The 19,107-nt window shown below is 43.6% G+C and overlaps 1 protein-coding gene across 1 annotated transcript in view; it reads right to left on the bottom strand.

The window, feature by feature from the left end:
• The window catches only part of znrf3 (zinc and ring finger 3), an 86,161-nt gene that overhangs the window by 41,261 nt on the left and 25,793 nt on the right, over positions 1-19,107 (bottom strand). The window lies entirely within an intron of this gene.

Raw genomic sequence — 19,107 nt, 5'->3', positions numbered from 1 at the left:
CAAACCGTCAGCACCCTCGTCGTGTGCTCTTGCGTGTAAAAAGTTTTGGTAAAAATTTAAACCGATCCGAATAATTTCCTTTCACGTTTGGGAGTCGGTCTGAGGTGAAGCGCCTGCTCAGAACTGCACTCCTCACTTGAATAATTGGACCTTTGGAGAGACTATGCTAATTTGGCCATTCATAATCCACCGTTTCCCTAATGAAACACAAGACCTTAATAGCACTGCACATCTCTGAAACTAATCGCCAGTTCTTAAGGGCATACCGAGTTGTCCTGATGGTGCAAATAAGCAAAACGGGGATTTATGCACCTCCACAGATCTCCCGGGGATGCGGATATTGCTGAAATTCTAAATCTTTGTCCATATTACTCCTAAAAAGATTAATGTCTCTGTCATTTCCATTGTACCTGTGCATACATGCAACGATATTAGCTACTACTATGTCATTACAATGGAAGGAAAAACATGCTGATGCCCTGTGGCAAAGTACAGTGAACGCAGTCTATCCAACTTTCCTCCGATGTTGCGTTTTCGCCGTTTTAGGCCACTAAATTGGCCCACTTGTCAGGCAGAAAGCTGTTTAGAGCCAGCACCAACAGTGTCTAAGCAGCAGATTAAAGGTAAGAGGGTGGCAGACGTCGCAAACACGACTTGGGCCAAGAACGGGAATGTAGGTGGCCTCTGCATTTTCAAATGAAGTGTTCACTCCAAGGATCTTTAAGTAACATTATAAACATTTATGAGTTGTTTAACGACGCAAAGAGGTTAGAACAGAATACTAATTTAAAATGAAAATTATATTTTTTTTATTCACCATTAGAGACAGCGAATATATGCCCTTATTTCCAGCGGATCTGCTAGATCACTCCCAAGGGGAAACTATGATATAATTAAAAAAAATAATATACAATTTGAATTAACTAACATTAAGTAGGTCAAAAATATAGACAGGTTCTTGCTACTGATTGTCATTAGTATTTAGACATGGACTTTGCCTGGACCATGCTATAACTTAAATATCCTCTTATCTAAACATGCTGGTGAAGATTCTTTAAATTGAGAAAAGCTTTCTGGATACGAAGCAAAACGTCTTCAAACATCAGCAAAAAAAAGTCCAGTTGTTTTGTTTTTTAACTTCTTTTTGGAATGACTTATCTAAACATCCATTCAAGTTCTTGCTGTATAGTGGAGTTGTCATCCTGCAGGAAGGTGAAACTTGTACTTTTTTTTTTACAACCTTTAACAACTTATTTTTTCCAGCCTATTTAGCTCCATGCAGTTCTCCATCTACCCTGACCAGGTTTGCTGAAGAAAAGCATCTGCAGCGCGTGATGTTGCGGCTGTATTAACCACGGGGAAGATGATTTATGGCTGTTAAGGATGAATAATAATTGAAGCTAGCGAAAAATATTGTCACGTGTAACTTTCACCGTTCCCCAGTTGTGACAAATTGTCTAATCTCAGTTCATGTGGATGTGTGAGAATTCAAGAGGGATTTAAAATGTAATGCAGTGGTTTAAATAACAACATTCAAGAAACTCTCAGAAAAAAAAAGGTAATAACTTAGACTTTTATCTGTTTTGAATTCTTGGCCTGAGGATCAGATGCCGCCAGAGTCACCAGACATGCGCAGCTATTAGCAACAGAGAGAGAGAGAGAGAGAGAGAGAGAGAGAGAGAGAGAGAGAGAGAGAGAGAGAGAGCCAGTAGTCAGTAAAAACAAATGTCCAATAAAATAATATTACCCCTCAAAATTTCAAATATCTCAAATTCATGCACAGTGTATTGTCGGATGGAGAGAAAGCAAAATATTTTACAGCCTCTTTGAGAGAGCGAAAAAAACACAGTGACACAAGAAGAGCGAGAAATTCAAGAGGAGCACACAGAGGTCAACTGTGGCTGGCAGCCATTCACGAGGATGAAATAATGATGAGTTTAAACATGCCTGGATTAAAACTGTAACCAAGCGGAATCCCTAAATCCTGGAATCCTTTACCCGACCTGGCAACGGTGCAAAGACAGGCTCCGGTATTAGCATTAGAACTGGGCCAAGCTGACCCACAGGCCACTTATCCTATTAACCCAAAGACCACAGCTCTCCAATCAGGGATCTCCCATTTACGCCGGGCCCTGGGCCACTGCCGATGACCCGAGATACCCTTCTCCTGCAGGTGATCCCTGACCTTTAAACGCCGTTTTATCGCGTTTAGAGCAGGTTAGCTGTGCAGTAGACCAATAGGGAAGGGAGAGCCTTAAAACGAGGCCGAGGGGGGTCACACCCCTGACCCGAGGTGCTTTTGGGGGAGGGCTTAGCCAAATATAAAAAGGGGGTTAAATGCAAATGAGTTGGTCAACGGGCAAATCATGGGGGGGGGAGGTGGGCAGAGTGTGTCGGGAGCTCCAGCAGGTACCATCGTTTTCGTTCAGGGTGAAATCCCAATAAAGAGTTCAGGTATTTAGGACTGAAAATACAAAACAAGAGTAATACAAGTCTGATCTGTTTTAAGATTTAAAACTGCACCTTGCAAAGACGGGGGGGAAAAAAAAAAAAAAAAAAAGGCATCCTTGAATCCTCCTCAGACCTCCCACACACAGACTAGACGGACTGTGATGAAACATGAAAGAATAAGCTCAGATGTTCGGTTACAATCGTTTGAGACAAACGGATCCGTCTCTCAACAGCAGAGAGGGAAACAAAAAAGCTTTTTTTTTTTTCCCTCCTTCCAAAATCCAGGCTACCCTCACAAAAAGAGAAAAAAGAAACACGACACCTTTTTTTCCACAAACGCACAGGATGCATCTTCACATGGATTTACAGATTATTTTCTCAAAGCTGCTTTATGTGTAGAAATAAATATGAGTGGGAGAAACTAACCAGAAGGGTCCAACACATTTTCCCATGGCCTAACGACATATTTTTCCCATATTTCTTTTTTTTTTATTATTTTGGCCACATTTTAAAGTAGAAATCTAAAAGTGCACTATTAAGTATAAACACTACACAGGCAACAGTGTCCACCGTCTCTGCACGCTCATGCAGGAGGAGCGAATGCTGCAAATGTGAGACCCAATACAGTCTGCGGAGTTTCCTTAGATAGAAAACCTCTTTTAAGACTAAACAGAATTTAATAATTAGGATCAATCTTGCTTGGAATCTGTCAGCAAATTGAATTGACTTTTTTTTGGAAAGCGCTGCAAATAGACCCTAAATAAATAAACTGAACGGTGCATATTTCTTTTGAGGTCAAACTGTAGATGTGATGAAAACAGTAAAGACGGATAAATGGATGGATGGATGGATGGATGGATGGATGGATGGACGGATGGATGGATGGAAAGGTGGGCAAATGGTAGATTGAAAAGGGGCAGGTGGGTAAATGGACAGATTATGGATGTACAGAAAGACAGTTCGATGGTCCAATAGATGACAAATGTATAAATGGACAGACAGCTGGTGATTTTGCCCATATTTTATTATTATTATGTTTTTTATATATATTTTTTTTCAGTCATTAAAAAGAAAAAACAAAACAAAAGCAACTTCCAGACCCTGAACTAGCCTGGTGCAAATGTTAAAACAATACATGCATTATTGTTGGGCCATTTCTGAAACGCTCTTTTCTCTTTCGGCTTCAAAGCGACGTCAGAAAACCGAAGGAGAAAGTCAGCCTAAGTGCTTCGGTGCCCTTCTGTTTGCCGGCGTCTCCGTTTAAACAACGGCCGGGAAGCGAAGCGCTGTTTGCTGTGTGACTGTGACCTCTCCCTCCTGCTCGGCTAACAGCTTGGATGGCAGCGGGGAGCCCCGCCTGCACCCCTGGGCCCTGAACACTAGGCCATTGTGCAGGAGGGGCTCTTGCGCTCCAAATGGGACAGTGTTGTTGTTGTGGACCATGTTGTTATTTTAGAGGCTGGCCATTGCGCCATTATCTCCGACCGCGCGGGGGGATTTTTTTCCCCTCTTTTTTCCTCAGATGTTGACGTAGGCGTTGATGGATGCTTGGATGGGGATGGAGGCTCGGTCTGGAGGAGAGCTTGCCGACCGGTTGGAGTGGGTCGCGGCCACAAAAAGGCAGACCATTTGGAAAACGCATCCTTCCAGACAAACGCCAAGCCCCGAATCAAGCTCAACCATTCCAGTCGGAAAAAAAAAATCCTCTTTCTTCCCAGCTCGGTGCCCAGGCTTGATGGGCGAGGGTATCTGGCGCCCCCTTAGTGCCACGAGGAGGTGGCTCTTGTTCTGCCCCCCCTTCGTCTGTCCAGCCTCTGGGGGAAGCTGCCTTTCACATGAATATCTCGTTACACAGACCACACTCTCAATGAATCCCTGGCAGGGATTTAACCTCCAGCTGTCAGTTAAGTTCTCCGCTCCCCTCCAACCATCCACCTGTGGTAAACGTCCTTGTGATGCTGCTCCGCTGTAGCAGACCACACTTTTGTGCAATAGTCTTAAACCGCCGCTCGCTTCTTCATGGCTGGCTTCCATGGAGCCAGACTTTTCTAGCCGTCCTTTAAGGTAGTCTCGATCAATTCTCCTCCAGCCTTTCCCGTTTACACTGCAAAGACGGGTCTGAAAATAAGTCAAATGTTCTTAAAGTTAGTGTATTTATCCTTGATTTGGGCAGGTAAATAAGATTATCTGTATTTAGGAGTATATTTACCCCTAAAATAAGATAATTAGACATCCTGCACTTGAAATAAGATGATGGAGATGAATTGTTCTTATTTTAAGTGGAAAAATGTTATTCCATTTGCAAATAGTCTTATTTACCTGCTCAAATCAAGGACAAATACACTCACTTTAAGAACATTTTACTTATTTCTAGTTACGTTTTTTTGCAGTGTACTTTGCATTCTTGCGCCCCAATTCCTGGCACCACATAAACCTGTAAGTTGACCAACATTACATTTTAGGTCAATTGAATTTAACGAAGAGATAGCAGCTCTGAAAACAGAAAAACTCGGCTTATAATTTTGTCAGTGACATCAACTGAAAAAAAAAAAAAAAAAACATTCTCACCACCATCAACCCTCACAAACCCCCGCTGCCTTTACTTAAAGGAAATATAAATGCAAGTGACGTCATCTAATGCCCTTCTTTGTTTGCCTGTGTCGTCCACTGCACTGCAAAAACAGAACTAAAAATAAGTAATATTTTCTCAAAATTAGTGCATTTGTCCTTGATTTGAGCAGATAAATAACATTATCTGCCAATGGAATGAGTATTTTGACCCCTAAAAAAGGATAATTAAATACAATGCACTTGAAATAAGGTGATGGAGATGAGTGCTTCCCATTTTAAGAGCAAAAATCTTATTCCATTGGCAGATTATTTTATTTACCTGCTCAAATAAAGTATAAATACACTCATTTCAAGAAAAATGTACTTATTTTTAGTTCAATTTTTGCAGTGTGAACGTTTGGTCCAGCAGCGACCACTCCTGCTCACCTCCCACACGCACCCTTTTCGGCCTCTGGTCTCCCACAAACGTGTCCAAACCAGCCGACCTTATGCCTCAATATGTGCAGAAATTCTAAATGATCTCCATGCGTCTGGCAGCTTCTTCGAACATCTTTACAACTGCATGAAAATCCCCACGACCAAAGAAACTTTTCTTTTTGTGACGGAGCAGACACTTCAAGTAGATTACGATCCCTTTTTTTTTTTTTTTTCCTGTCACTTCTAGCAGCAGCAGCAGCAGCAGCAGCAGCCAGGCAAGTCCGTGGAGAGCGTAAACATGCAAATCTGCTGAATTGCATGCCTATGTAAAGCCACGCACTTGCAAAAACATGATGAATGTGGGTTTTTTTTTTTTTTTTTTTTTTCATTTTGTGGCTGCTCATCCTCGTTTCAGCACTTCGATTGGTACATCAAAGGAATGCGCGGTGATGAAATACGGGGATCTACATGAAATGTTTGAAATGCTTAAATAGATAACCTATTTACGTTTCTGAACATTCCAGCCAGATACACGGAGCAGAGGCTACTGTTACCTGCAGACGGTTTGCGCAGGTAGACCTTTGTAAAGTAAATAATAAACCTTAGAACGCGCTCTCTCGCTCATTTGCATCCTTTCTGCATTTTTGGGAGAGTCGCTGGCACCCATTTCACATGCACACGACATGGAGGAGAAGAAGAAAAACCCGGGCAAGCCGCCAGACCTCGCACCCACCTGCTTCCCCGATGCCATGCATGCGTTTACACATCTCTCTGTTTGAGCACAGGCATGTGTAAGAGGTTAGCGTGTTCAGGCTGAAATGCATCATGGCTGACCGACGGGTAACCCGGCGGCATCGCTCCCTGACCGTCATCTCGCCCTGAACCCAGTCACCCTCAGCACCTTTTCTAGTCCTTCTCTGGTGCTCCTCCCCCGAAGCGTGCTACAACCACGTCGGAGCCCTTTTTGGAGTTTTTTTTTTGTAAACTTCCGGGAATATCATTCATACATTCATATCTGTGGAGACAGAGTGGAGGGTTGAACGTGGCTCAGCAACGGAAGGCAACAGATTCTGTGCATCGAGATGTAACTGATTACAAGAGGCAACGCTTCTCCAAAGCGTACCAGTCTCTTAAACATTCTCAAATCCCACAGAGCGATTTTCTAACCACCCTTAACAGATTTATACTCGCTTCTAACAGACAGACTCTCTTTAATGTTCATGGTGGTTTAGAACAAAAGTTCCCTGCGTTCTTTCAAAGCTCATCCTGAGCACTTTTTCCCACTAATTCTCTGTCCAATTCTTTGTCTATGAGCATGACTTACTGATTGAGCAAAACGTCCGACTAAGCAGGCGGAGCAAAAACATCTCGGTGTTATCATTATGAAAGGTAGAAGATGGCGCGGGGAAACGTTGTCTTTTTAAATTGGTGAAGGGAAAACTCCTACAGCACTACAAGTTCTCAGGAAATAACTTTATTAGGAAACCATTGCCTTTTACCTCACCAGACAGTTGTCAGATCTTAAAATGGAACAATTTATACATAAAGAAATGTATAAACCCAACTATAAAGGAGGGCATTACACAACGAGTAAATGTGATAATAGGATAACATTACAGTGAATGCTATAAGCTAGCAGCATAAACCAGTGACCACAATGCATTGCAATTTAAACCCGGCTGCATGCTGCCGGGTCCCCGGGACAGATCCCACTCCCCCTGCCATCCTTTGCCCTGAAGGGTAGACATGGAAGGATGCTTTATCCCGCAACATACGTGCTAGTGCTTAACCCCAGAACCTCTTCTGACAATGTGTATCCACGCAGACACACCAGCTAACGGTAAGAGAGATTCAAGTGGCTTTCAGTCTAGATCCTCAAAGTCACAATGCAAAACCAGAACTAGAAATAAGTAAAATGTTCTTAAAATGAGTGTGTTTATCCTCGATTTGAGCAGGTAAATAAGATGATTTGCCAATGGAATAAGATTTTGGCACTTAAAACAGGAACAATTCATCTACATCATGCTATTTCAAGTACAGGATGTCTAATTATCTTATTTTAGGGGTCAAAATACTCACTCCATTGGCAGATAATCTTATTTACCTGCCCAAATCAAGGACAAATACACTAACTTTAAGATCATTTTACTTATTTTTAGATCCGTTTTTGCAGTGCAGGAGAAAAACTCCAACTGCATCGAACGCTTCTTTTGCCTTTTGCCGGGTCGACCTGTGCGAAAACCAAAAAGCTCAGGCACCAGGGTAGAAGTGCTGAGGAAGGACGTGGGTAGGCAGTGGGTCAAGTTGAGATGGTGAGCAGTCACTCAGAGGATTTAAAGCAAGCGAACGATGATGCCGACGCTAATCTTGATGCGAAACAATAGTTATGGCCGATTGTGGGTCTAAATTTTGTTTTGAATGAACTTCTGAATCCATTTCTGCCCCCACTTGTCACCCCCCCCCAAAAAAAAAGCCACAGACAACAAACAGAACAATCACAAGCCTTAATGAGCATTTACAAGCAAAAAACATACTTAAAAGCGTACATTTGCATGGTAGGTACACACGCACACCTTCCAATATTACTCTGTCACTCTGTACCCCCCCCCCCCCCCCCCCTACCCTCCTTGATTGCTCTCCAACTCTTTTTCCCAGCACTAGAAATAACTTCAAAGAGGACTGGTAGCCTTGAGGAGAGAGGGATAGAGATCCAGTTACAGCGGAGCAGCTGGGAGGGCCCTACAGGTGGGGCTGGCACTCCTCCTCCTGTAACACTATCAGGGATCCCTCTGCTTCTCCTCTCACATAAAGACTTCCTCCCTTTTGTCTTCTCCACTGGGGCCAAAAGGAACAATCAGTCAAGGTAGTCATGCATCCAACTTTTATTATAAACCACCTAAAAGCTTTATCATTGTTGCATAACAAATACTAAAAGACCTCTACTGATCAGTGAAATATCAAGTTTATTCCCTACGAACAAGTCCTTCAGAGAAGTCGGCGAGTGTTTATACGTCCTCCCCCGCCCAATACATGCCCCCTGCTTAACCTTGCCTGAAAATCACCTCTATTGCATCCTCATAGCAACGGGCAAAGCAAACAAGTGTCATGGTTTCAGTATGAGCGGGAGACGTTGGCAGAGGACACCCAATATCATGTAAATGTCCCAATATGTAGCGCAAGTCAGTGGGGTTGACAGCTTTAACACTGAGCAGGACGTCAGGCTTGTGACTCTATTAACTCTCTGCATATGCATCCTAAAACCGTCAATGGCCTGAGTCCGTGTGTGTGTGTGTGTGTGTCCGTGTGTGTGTGTGTGTCCGTGTGTGTGTGTGTGTGTCCGCGTGTGTGTGTGTGTGTGTCCGCGTGTGTCTGTGCACGCACGCGCTCAAAAGTCTTTCTGGTGTCACTTTCAGCTCTTCAGGCTTCAAAACCTAGAATGACACGAACAAAGGAAGGGCCGACAAAGTTCAGAGGTCAACGTTGGGCAGGATGCCACCATTTTAGAGAGGTGGGGTGGGGGGGGGGGTGGTGGAAACAACTGCACCGACTTCTGAAGGGATCATCGCGGTATTACTTTGTGAAGAAGAAAAAGAAAAAAACTGGCAGCACTGGAAGGTATAATTTTTTTAGACAAAGGCAGGTATCCGTGTAAAGCAAATAACTGGCAAAATGTAATTTCTTGTGGTTTAAATTCCTTTTTTTGGGGTTTTGTTTTCCTCGGATGTCTGGAGTATAGAGGTCCTCTTTCCCTAGCGTGTTTCCCTACTGGCAGTTTGCTGCCAGTATGCAACAAGTGCTTCTACACTTTACCCTCACCTACAAAAAACTGACAAATTCAACTAGTTGAAAGTTTCACCAGCCCTACTAGTCTTAACCCTAAAATAAATTACATTATAATCAGAAACTAATAGAGCTACATTTATGACTCATTATGTTGCATAATTGTAAAGCTGTGCTTTATAAGCTACAACAGACACCCTGTCTACTTTTAAGACTAGGCTTAAACCCTTCCTTTGTGACAAAGCTTCTAGTTAGAGTGGCTCATGTTACCCTGAGCTACCTCTGTAGTTATGCTGCTATATATTTTTTTCTTCATAGAAGGTACACCTGGTCTGGGGTTCTGTTAGCTGTGACATCATCAGGGGAGGCAGATCATCCTCTATTACCATCTAACATAGAAAGTACTCCTGGGTCAATGTGAGCTTCTGTGCTTTCTGTGTCTCTGCTCTGTCTTCTCTAACCCCCAGTGGGTCGAGGCAGATGAGCGTTCACACTGAGCCTGGTTCTGGTTCTGCTGGAGGTTCTCCTCCCTGTTAAAGGGGAGTTTTCCTCTCCACTGTCGCTTTATGCATGCTCAGTATGAGGGATTGCTGCAAAGCCATCAACAATGCAGACGACTGTCCACTGTGGCTCTACGCTCTTTCAGGAGGAGTGAATGCTGCTTGGAGAGACTTGATGCAACCTGCTGGGTTTCCTTAGAGAGGAAACTTTCTGACCAACCTGGATGATTTGATGGAATCTGACTTTGGAAAGAGCCTTGAGATGACGTGTGTTGTGAATTGGCGCTATATAAATAAAACTGAACTGAATTAACCAGCAGACTACACATGGGCTAAATGAGCAAACAGCATGACTAAATAGCGGATCAGGAAGAAACTTAATATTAGACTCAAAACTAACTTGAAACCTACTTTGAAATATAATATAGGCTAATTAATTAAAATCAAAGCTATAAAAAATGTTGGATAAAATTCTTCTAAACAATGTTAGCGTTTTTTGTAAGAATAATAGATGCTCTTCTATTTTACAAAGCAACTTGTTACATTTAATTTAATTAAATGTACATTTATAGCACAAATACCATAAGATTTAATCAAATAATCCCAGCCCCTGCCTAATTGTGTCAACGCACTCATAAGGGCAGCTGTAAAAGTAAGCGCACACGGGGACAAATTATTTGTCAGCATCCAGGCGCAAGCGTAATTAATTTGGATGACTAACAATGTCGGAAGCATGGGGACAAAAACTGGGTGCCCGTGCTTTTCTCTACATCTTTATCACAGCCTGAAAAGGGTTCACTACTGGCACAAGACATTTGTTGCAAACTAAAAACTAAAAATCCCCCATAAGGCTAGTGAGATGTCTGACAACAAACATCTGCAGCCAACGATTACACGAAATTGTGCTTTTTTTAGTCAACTTTTGAAGCTACGTTCTAAAAAAACGCCCCTCGCTTTGGCTCAAACTGCTCACCTTTAACCCCCCCCCCCCCTCCACCATAAAACAAAAGTCAATGTCACTACTTAATGAGCTATGATTAATGCCGTGAAGCCCAGCGGGTGAGGATGGACAGAGGCCGGAGGGCGCGCATACCTGCCGCGGTCCGCCGTGCTCGGTGTGTTGGTGCGTGCGTCCGAGGGCCGAGGGGGTGGAGGTTGCTAAAAGTGGACGGACGGGAGGATTGCAGTCATCAACACCTTGGCTCTGAGTGGCCTTTGAAGTCAGGCGGCATCTTTGATGGCCCCAGCCATGAAGGAATGCTGCTTCCCCTCCCTCCCCACCCCTTAAAGCCCCCAGAGCTGTGGAATGCAGTGCAAGCTGCTGCTGCTCGGTCTGCTGGAATGGGATTAGACCATGTTGCCCCTTCCTCCTCCTCCCCTCCTCCTCCTCCTCCTCCTCCATCTCTCTCTCTCCGACCCAGCCCTTTCAAGAGGACAACATGGCCGTAAGGTAGTCCCAGATGAAGCATTAGGCAGGGGCCCAAATTGACGGAAGTTAGAAAACCTTCATACCTCTAAAGATCTGAGATAAAGCAAGCAAGTTTTTGCTTTAAAGAGCAATTTAACTGTTACCTGGAGAATATACAAGAGACGGCAATCTGGGCTGGTTCTGACCGCTTCTCAGTACTTTCCATGTCCTAGTGCGGTAACACTTGACATTATGCATTTGCCAGAATTATCACTTTTATCCAGGGCTTTGAACCGATTTCTTTTCCCCAATCGGTTCGTTGCGAACAGAAACGGAATTATAACGTTTCCGGTTATGAGTTCCATCAATAAATTGACGTTCCCGAACCGGTTAGAACAAAAAAAATACTGTTCCCGGAACGGTTAATTTCGTTCCTATCGCTTGACAAATATAGTTATTGATATTGTGTTTGGAATGAGCGTTTTACTTAACGATGGATCGTAATTTACCTCTCATTTAAGATGTGTAGCTCTAGTGGAGACACCGCTCTCTCTCCATTCAGTCAGCGAATGTGTGATGTGATGTCACACAGGAAGTGAACCTCAGCCGTCATGGTAACGTGCGCAGGAAAATAATTACTTTTTTTTTTTTTTTTAGTTAATTAGGCAACGAAAACTTTGAGGAACGAAATAAAACCGGTATTAACCGGTTACCATTATTTTTAAATAAGTGTTCCAGTTCCAGAACATAAAAAATAATAACGTTTCTGGTTTCGTTTCTGTTCCCTGTAAAATACAAAAAGTTCCCGGTTTTCGTTTTTGTTCCTTGAACCGGTCCAAAGCCCTGCTTTTATCCCCCCCCCCCCCCCCCCCCAGCTGCATCACAGCTCTTGACTGATTCGTTTATGCAGTTTACGCACCCTAGTGCAGAATGTGGCCATCATCCACTTGGCAGTGGATAATATATCCAAGAGAAATAAGCTTAAATAGGGAAAAGTCATTTTTCCGTTGACACTTGGATGCATTATAACGTAGAGCCCAGGTGATCGATTGTCCAAACTGAAAAAAAAAAAACCTTTTCAGGTTATTTCTCTTTGCCTAATACGGTCACTTCTGGTTCAAAGGATGATCTACATGGTCCAGTTGAGGGTTCAAACATCTCCTCTGCCTTCTGCTCATCAATGCTAAAAATACAACGGTTAAAAAAGACCCATGTTACGGTGCAAAGTTCCTCTGTAATGGGTCTGAATTCATTGGAAGTGAAAACAGGGAATAACTGAGCCTTTTCTTCATTAAAGAGATTTGTCCTTTTTTGATCAGTTCATCCCGGACATGTTAGATCGCCCCGGGCCGGCCCAGCATCCACTTTACAAGTCTGGCGCACAATCAAAAGCTGCACCTAAACCCCGAGGCTTTGAGATATTATTAAAGGGGATGGAAACACTTCAGATGACCATTTGCCAAACATGCACAGAAGCCCCCCCGCCCCCCGGCGCATCAAAGCGACGAGCCCGACATGAAACGAGAGTGACCGTGGACTCTCCCACGGCGCGTTGGGCGTGTGTGACGGTTGCAGCAGGAGATGAGTGTTGTAATCCAGCCGCTCTCAGAGGGGAGACAGACGGGGCTTTCTTCAAAAGGTCAGGTTCATTATGTCCTCTCGCACGCTCAGCTTGCTGACTGACCTTCCTCGCGACAACTGCACAAACAAGCCGCTTTGGCCCGGCACGCCGGTGTCTGCCGGGCCGACCTGAAGACCGGCTACAACCGCAGTCCCCGCCTGTTTGCTGAGGATTGTTGCTGCCTGCCAGTCGGAGCGGAGAGGAATGTGCGCCGGTCTTACAGTACATGTACATGTTCACACACCTAAATGAAATGTGTGCACAGACCGAGGCGTTCAGGCAGCAAACGTTACTCCCCTTCCTCCCGTACCTCCTTCCTACCTCCTCCTCCTCCTCGGACGCAGGGCCCTGGGAGAGCGGGAAGTAAGGTGGAGCAGCGGTCGGCACCAGGGTCGGTTTTAGGTTTCTGCGTCCGCCGACATGTTTTCTTTGGGAAACACTTACAGGAGCGCCGGCTACATCTGAGGAAGCGCTCGCCCGCATCACTTCCGGGTCAAACGGCCGAGGTCACGCTCTAATAAGGCCGGGGAGCCGCAGAGCGTGGAGCCGGATCGCTTTCAGAATGCGCGTGGAGCGTTTTAGGTGTCTCCAGCAGCTAACTCTGTGGTTTCCTTTAAACTGTTCCGACATCTAAAAAGGCAACAGGAAATCAATCAGCAGAGGAGTTTACTGACTGGATTTTCCTCGGGAAAACTGGGGCACGATGAAATGGGCAGCCAGCAGTTTCCCCAAGCCTTCTTGTTCCTGCGTTTCTTTTGCTCCTTGATCACTGTTCACCACAGCCGGAGAAGAGCGTGACCCAGGGACTCATGACTTCCTGATCCCGCTATGATACTCCAGAGGAAACACGGACATGAATAAACAAAGCCACGGCGGGAATATTGTAAGACAGCGAATGAGGGGTGTCACCTTCCAGCTTCGTTCTTGTATTCCTAAAGGGAAGACCTTTAACGACTAATGCAGGAGTACCGGAAGCTATTTGGATACTCTCCAAACTAACAACCGCTTTTACTTCCTCTTATTAGGAGAGCCTAAAAAAAAAAGCCTGTAGGTTTTTTTCTCTCCCCTCAACTAGTTTGTTGACTAGCTTGGGACTTGTTAACAGAAAGCGTTTAACGGCATCATTTCAGGATCATCTGACTGCGTGGAAACCGGTATTTGAAACTCAAGATCAAACGTTACATGACCTTCAAAATATACTGGGTTGTTCCAAACAAGAAAGAATAAATTGGTCTGGGTTAATAAAGAATTTAGCTATGACTTTTTATTTCAACCTCTCTCTAAACACGGGTTTACTGAAGTGACATGAGGTCTGAGAGACGGCTGGACGAAGGAAGAACTGCGAAGACATCAAGCTAAGTTTCAGGGTCCAGTTCCTTCAGACCAAAATCTTAAATCAGCGTCGACTTAACGTAAGCTGTCCAGGTCTTACATGTCCAAATCATAACCCCCCCACCATCATGCCTTAAAGTGGCTTCAAGGTGTCTGCACTGATAAGATGTTTGGTTTTTACCAAACATGGCGATGTGGCGCCTCTGCTTTGGTCTCACCTTTCCAAAGGACACACTCCAATAAGTGTTATTAATTCAGACGCACCTGAGCAGACCTTACATGGCAAAAGTGCAACTAAAAATAAATAAAATGTTCTTAAAATTAGTGTATTTGTCCTGGACTTGAGCAGGTAAATAAAATGATCTGCCAATGGAATAAGATTTTTGCCCTTCAAATAGGAACAACTCATCTCCATCATCTTATTTCAAGTGCTGGATGTCTAATTATCTCTTTTTAGGGGTTGAAATACTCATTCCATTGGCAGATAATCTTATTTACCTGCTCAAATCAAGGACAAATACACTAACTTTAAGAATATTTTACTTATTCTTAGATCCATTTTTGCAGTGTAGTCTTCCTGCCATATTATTATTATTATTATTATTAGAGATGGCGTTTGCTCTTTTCAACCTTTCCAATGAAGCCAAGGTTGTCGTTTTTTATTCTAATGACATAAATGTTGATATTTAAACAACCTGTGGACTGTAGAGTCTAAAACGTTTAATGCAATTGAAAACTTGAAGAGCTCCACTTCAAAGAGCAAGCTCCACTGCTGGGAAGATGAACAGCTGTCCTGAAAGATCTCCACATGTGGATAATGTTTATCCCTGCATAATAGAATTGAAGCTATTTAGAAATGGCCCAACTGCCTTTGTTTTGTCTAGATTCACGGCCAGCGTTAATTACCACTCTGAGGTCATGGCTGAAGTCCTTCCAGACAAGCAAAAAGTCAATACTCCTGCTTTGCGTAGGCGGACACACTTGCTGATCGTCACTTGATCAAGAGTGTTTGATTAGCAGCATCTGGGGGATCTTTTCTTTTCTTAAATTGAGTGTAAGCATCAGGAGCTGCGCTTTCTTCCCATAGTCTGTCCTAACAGTCAGGGAACTTTCTCCAGTGGCAAGGATTCTGAAAGATCACAGTAAAGTATTACGCATCAAGACGGATCAGTGTGCAGGTTCCCCCCCCCCCCCCGATCTCTGAACTTGAAAGCAGCGGTCATCCCTGCATGTGTTTTCTGAGCCTCTCCTTGTGCTTATTCTGACCACTGATCAGGTTAGACAAGTCCCTCTATTCAAAGCTACACAGCAATACCGATATCCCCAAAGAGAGGGAGGAGGCGGAGGAGAAGAAGGGAGGAGGAAAGAAAAAAAAAATCCTATCTGAGAGATTAACTCGCAGCACCCAACCGAGCCACTGCCGGGTTCACTGGCTCGCTCGGTCCCATCTTACCCACCAGTCTCTTGTTCTAAACCAAAGCATGTATTTGATACTCGACTAGAAGGAATCTGGAGGCGTTACAGGTTTCTTTTGTGCGTTTTGCTGTGTACGCCAAGGCTGGGATTTCTTTTCTTCACCCCCCTCCTCCTTTCTTTCTTTCTTTCCCTCGTCCTTCATCTCCTGCGCCCCTTCCCCCATTTCAAAAACCAAATCACTGAATCATAAATAATCTTCTTTGTTGTTTTTTTTTGTTTTTTTTTTGGTGGTGGTGTTGGTGGTGGGGGGGTTACCATCATAAATTTTTGTGCTGTTTGAATTGTACGTTTGTGACTTAAGTGCATCAAAGCAGTGCAATCTGGGTGTTGACCAACGGTGGAGACCACTTAAGGAGTTTAAAGGCTTGGATGAGGGGTGGGATTTTGGACAGAAGACAAGTGGGGGTAGTTGGGGGCTGTGTGGGTGAGGTTTGACTCCCCTTGGAGATTTTCTTAAACCCATTACATCAGCTTTTTTCTGCTTCACGGCCTCTGAGTCCGGGGCTTTTGTGAGGGTAGAAAATGACCTAAATTGACATTCAGATAGGTTGTGGTTGGTTAATTGTGGCTAAGCATTTTTTGGCGTAAATAAAGCAAGCTTCCACAAGCCCTCTCGTTTAAGACTTTTAGGAATTATTTTGCTTTTCATGCATGGCCTCAGATAAATGTAGTGTACTCATGCCTAAATTCACTCATTTGTCGTCAATGAAACCTTGCGAATATCAAGAGAGAAGAGAATGCAATTAAAATGATAGTGAGATGTAATAAAGAAATCAGAGTATGAAAACTTATGCACCTATTTGGCTTTTAACAAATTAGCCTTCAATAGAAAAGTTCTTTTAAACCTTTAGAAGAGCATTCATATTGAAATAACCGTGATATAACCTGGCTCAACGAATAGGGACACAAACTTTAATGACATCCTAATTATCACATATAAACTTTATAATCTAGAATTTAACCATCCTTCTATGTAAACCAGAGGTCTGCTACTCTGGTCCTCTGGATCTACTGTCCTGCATGTCTTAGATGCATCACTGCTCCACCACATCTGAATCAAATGATTACATGACCCCCTCAGCAGACATCAAGGGCTGCAAAGGCTTGTTAATCACCCATTTATTTAGGTCAGGTGCATGGAGGCAGGGAAACACCTAAATCATGCAGGACAGTAGATCCCGAGGAGCAGGGTTGCAGACCCCTGATGTAAACGTCGTGTCGTCGGGCCCTGATGTCCTGTCCTACAGTCTCAACTCCCAGTTCATCCCAAACATGCACCGCCGGGTTGAGGTCGGGTTTCTGGCCAGTCAAGATCCGAACTGTACCATCCAGCCGTCCACACTCCAACCGCATAGTTGTGGGCATGTAATTGTCCCAAAAGCTTTTGTATGTTGAAGCATTCCTCTTACAGTAACTAAGAGGCCAAGCCTAACCGCTGACAAAACAACTACGCAGCATTATCCTCCAGCCACCAAACTTTATACTTGGCACAATGCCACCGGGGCAAAGACCGTTCTCCTAAAATAACGGCTAAACCAACCCAAGGCACTACCAGGCATAGGAACCCGCTCCATTACGATCACTACACACAGTCCTTCAGATAATATGGCAGGCCATGTCAAATTTAGAGGTCTGTAGCTATTGAGTCTATATGCAGAGTGAGATACTCAGGACTGCAGACTCTGATTAAATTACTGTTGTTCCCGACCGTTTCCACTTTGTTAAGATGACCAACAGCTGACAATGGAGTAATTATGGCACAGACGAGCATCCTATCATGGTACCAAGCTGAAAATGTGTGAGCTCCTGAGAGTGATGCATTCCTTCACAAATTATTGTAGAAGTAGTTTGCATGTCTAAGTACTCAATTTTATACTCCTGTGGACTTTGTAAGTCGATAGAAACACCAGAATTCAATGATTTGGAGGGGCGGCTATAACTTTTCAGACAAAAAAAAGGTTAATTAACCTTGATAAATGTAGTGTGCTTCAAAACGTAGGTACTTTGAAAGTGATAATTGACCATGATTTCAGTCTTGACTAATTGTGGGGGTTATTTTTTAATAATCAAGCACCTCTAAGTGGTAGATCACATCCAAGCCTGAGATTTGTTGGACTAATAAGATAAAAAAAAGTTGACATTTTAAGAAAATGTGTGCCTTCCTCATCAAAACGGTGTGCAGAATCAACGGAAAAGTGTGAAATAAGAAATGATGTGGCAATATTTCTAAACTCTACCCACATATTCTCATCAAAAGGCTTCACAATGGATGGCTTAAAAAAAAAAAACATAAAAGAAAGAAGGAAGAAAAATCAAAAGAGGCCACTTGCTGATGCCGGGCCAACTGATCAGCCGCATATAGACTGTCAAAAGCTAGAGGGAATGTCAAAGGAACCACTGATCTCTCTCTTTCTCCCCTAAAGTGATCAAACAGTGGACCATTCCCCGGAGGAGGTCAAACAAAAGGGAGAGAGAGAAAGTAAATGGGAGATTTGGAGCACCGTAGGAAGCCGGCCACCAGCAGCATAACCAAGCAGCTCGCACAAAAAACAGCACGCTGTCTCCCAAGCTTTCTTTAAGTTCAGCGGTGAGATGGAAAAAGAGGAAGAGCGGGCCAAGTAGGAAAAGAGCGGCTGCGGGCAAACAGTGTGGTGTAAGGGCTCAAAGGGGCCCGGTTACCCCGGTGAGGGGAACCCATCACTGCAACAATGTCCACATCTACTGTCCGGCTGTGGGCCAGGCCCCGCACAAGTGCGTCTTAGCGAGCCTGGAGGTCAGCTGCGTGGACAAAAGGGAAAATGGAGTGGCTTTACTCCAGTAGAGCAACTGGGATCTACGGAGCTGCAGCTTAAGGTGCGTGCACAAGCTCAACATGAAGTGCCCCCGTCTGTTATTTCAAGACCTTCAGAACAGACATTCCCTTAATCATGTGCATGGCTGCACGACGGGAGCTGCTATATGTTCTGCGGTTATATAAATGTCGAAAGAACCAAATGTTTCAAAATAAGGACAATTATCACATTCTCATGCACCACAGTGGAAGAAACATGCACAATCCATACATTATGTGCTGCAACCCCCAACCCTCCAAGTTGGGTTCAAACTCACTTTGACATAGAGGCAATAAGTTTACATAATGCATGACAGAAATTTGTATGACCAAAAAATGGCAACATTCAGAAAATAAAAATAAAAAAATTCTACTTTTTATTCTTTTGGCATAGCAGACAACTGCTAACTGCTAGTCCAACGAAAGAAACACCAGAGTGAATTTCTAATGTTCTTAAATAACGGCAATATTAAAAATTAAAAGTTCCTGCAAACCCTTATTCTCCTACACAGTAAACTTTACTTATATTCGTGTTTAATCTGTATTACCTTAGAAGTCAGTGTTTAATTACACTTTGGAACCTGGCTAGGATTTTGGTGCCAAGTTGCTAAAACTATTGTAATATTTTGTTTCTTTTTTTCTTTTTTCAAAACTATCTGATACGGCACTTTAGTTCTCTGGTTAAAAAAGTTACCAAAGTCTCTTCTGTAGTAGATATTTT

Source organism: Fundulus heteroclitus, chromosome 12 (genome assembly GCF_011125445.2).
Source record: "Fundulus heteroclitus isolate FHET01 chromosome 12, MU-UCD_Fhet_4.1, whole genome shotgun sequence".
NCBI lineage: Eukaryota > Metazoa > Chordata > Actinopteri > Cyprinodontiformes > Fundulidae > Fundulus > Fundulus heteroclitus.
The sequence above is the reverse complement of the archived record's forward strand: the minus strand, read 5'-3'. Positions and strand labels throughout refer to the sequence as shown.